The following is a 2,657-nucleotide window of genomic DNA, read 5'->3' as shown; positions in this document are numbered from 1 at the left end:
TCTATGTGTCTGTTTGTCTCTCTCTCTCTCTGGCAGTACTAGGGATTGAACTCAGGACCTTGCGCTTGCCAGACAAGTGCTTATGCCACTAAGCTATATCCCCAGCCCCTTTGATCCATTTTAAATTAAGTTTAGTGTGTGGAGAAAGATACGGGTTCAGTTTTAATCTTTGGCATGTGGAATGGCAGTTTTTCCAATACTATTTGTTCAAAAACTTATTTTTCTAGTGAAGGTGTTTGTCTCTTTTGTTTGGTTGAATGTGTCTGGAGTTGTTTGTGCATCTTCTGATCTGTTCCATTGATCCGCAGGTCTGGATTTTTTGGCCGAAGCATGCTGTTTTTATTGCAGTAGCTTTTGAAGTGTAGTATCAAGTCAGGGACTGTGATGCGCCCCCCCCCCCCGCACCTTGCCTTTGTTGCCCAGGCTTGCCTTTGCTCTTCTAGGTCTCTTCTGGTTCCAAATGAGTTCGAGGACTATTTTCTCTAATTCTGTGAACTATAGTACTGGTATCTTGATCAGGCCTGCGTTAATCTGTGTAACACTTTAGGAAGTATAGGCATTGTCACTATATTGATTCCTACCCAAGAACAAGGGGTAGCTTTCCATTTTCTTTTTCTTTTTTTGCAGAACCAGGGATCGAACTCAGGCCCTTGCACTTGCCAGGGAAGCACTTATTCCACTGAGCCATCTCTCTGGCCCTTAGCTTTCCATTTTCTAATATCCTCTTTCATCTCCTGTTTTAAAGTAATATAGCTTTCAATGTAAAGGCCATTTACTTCCTTCGTTAGATGATTCCTAGGGATTTTGGTTTTTAGGATGCTGTTATAAAGGTGTTGCTTCTCTAAATTCTTTCTCAGTGAGTCTGTCTATTGACTTCGCACCACCATGACCAGTCTCAAATGCCATCTCAGCACGCCCTGGGGGCAGGGCCAGAAAGGCAGACCTGGGGATCGGACCCCAGCCCTGTGCCTGCCTGCAGGCGCTTTAATCCGCTGAGCTATTTGGCTGGCCCTTCGTTCTGTTTTTCTGATACGAGAATTCCATGCTATAATTTTCCCTCCTAGCACTGCTTTCATTATGTCCCACAGGCTTCAGTATGTTGTATTGGCATTATTTTTTAATTGTAGAAACTATCTAATTTCTTCTGTAATCTCATTTGTAGGCCTTCGGTTGTCCAGGAGGGTATTGTTACTTAATTTCCATGCATTTATGGCATTTTGTGCTTTCTTTTGCCACTGATTTTCAATTTCATTGCACTATGGCCTGACATAATAATCTCAGTTCCTTTGCACAAGAAAATGCATACGTAAAAGCATGTTCTATGAGCGAGCGTGTGTTTTATTTTGAAGAATGTTCCATGCTGCTGAGAAGAATGTGTGTTCTGATGTGGTGTAAAACACCCTGTAGATGGGGCTGGTGAGATGGCTCAGTGGTCTGGAGTGCCTACTTGGAACAAGCTTAGCAAAGCACAGGGACCGCAGTTCGATCCCCCGGCACCACATGCCAGCCAGCCCCGCCCCCTGGTGGGCTGAGCTGGCCACAAATAAAAAAAAAACACACCCTGTAGACATCTACTAAGTCCACTTGTTCAAAAGTTTGGTTCGGTTCTGACATTTCTTTTTTGATTTTTTGTCCATGAAATCTTTCTGTTTGTGACAATGGGGTATTGAGGTCCCCCATTATAGTTGTATTAGTGCTTATTTGATTTTCCATGTCCATTAATATTTGTTTTATATTTTGGCTATATTGATAGTTGTTGCATATATTTATGATTGTTACTTCTTCCTCTTAGATTGTTCCCTTTACAAGGATGCAGTGACCTTCTTTGCCTCTCTTAATCAGTCTTGGCTTTAAATCCACTTTGTCTGCAAATAGAATAGCTACCCTTGCTTTTTTCCAGGTTCTGTTGTGTGGAGTATTGTTTTCCATCCTTTGACTTTCAGTCTATAAATTTATTTTTATTTATTTATTTATTTTTTTCGGAACCGGGGTTTGAACTCAGGCCCTTGCACTTGCCAGGGAAGTGCTTATTCCACTGAGCCATCTCCCTGGCCCCATATAAATTATTTTATTTTATTTTATTTTTAATCCTTTATTTGGTACAGAGTTTCATTACACAGCTCAGGCTAACAGTGATCCTCCTGTCTCAGCCTCCCCAGCACTGGGATTACAGGTGTGCACCACTTCACCTGGTTTAGGTGGCATGGCATGCCCAGGGTTCTGGGGCCAGCACAGCCTGTAGTACTGGGGATCGAACCCAGGTCCTTGTGCCTCCCAGGCAGCCACTTAGACTGCTGAGCCATTTCTCCAGCCCTATATATTATTTTAATTATTTTTTAAGGCAGGGTCTTGCTATGCAGGTAAGGCTGGCCTTATGCTCACTTTTGTAGCCCCCAGGCTGATCTCGAACTTGTAGTGATCCTCCTGTCTCACCCATCAGAGTGCTGGGATTACAGGGATGTGTCACCATGCCTGGTTCCGGGTAAATGTGTTTCTTGTAAGCAGCATATTGTTGGATCTTGCTTCTTGATCCATTCTGCCAGTCTCTCTTGATGTTTCAATTTACAGGGAGACCAGTTACATCAATAGTTAAAATTAGGGCTGGTCAGATAGCTCAGTGGATTAAACTGCCTGCTTAGGCAGATGCAAGGGCTGGG

The sequence above is a fragment of the Octodon degus genome, unplaced genomic scaffold (genome assembly GCF_000260255.1).
Source record: "Octodon degus isolate 3935 unplaced genomic scaffold, OctDeg1.0 scaffold00050, whole genome shotgun sequence".
Lineage (NCBI taxonomy): Eukaryota > Metazoa > Chordata > Mammalia > Rodentia > Octodontidae > Octodon > Octodon degus.
The sequence above is the reverse complement of the archived record's forward strand: the minus strand, read 5'-3'. Positions refer to the sequence as shown.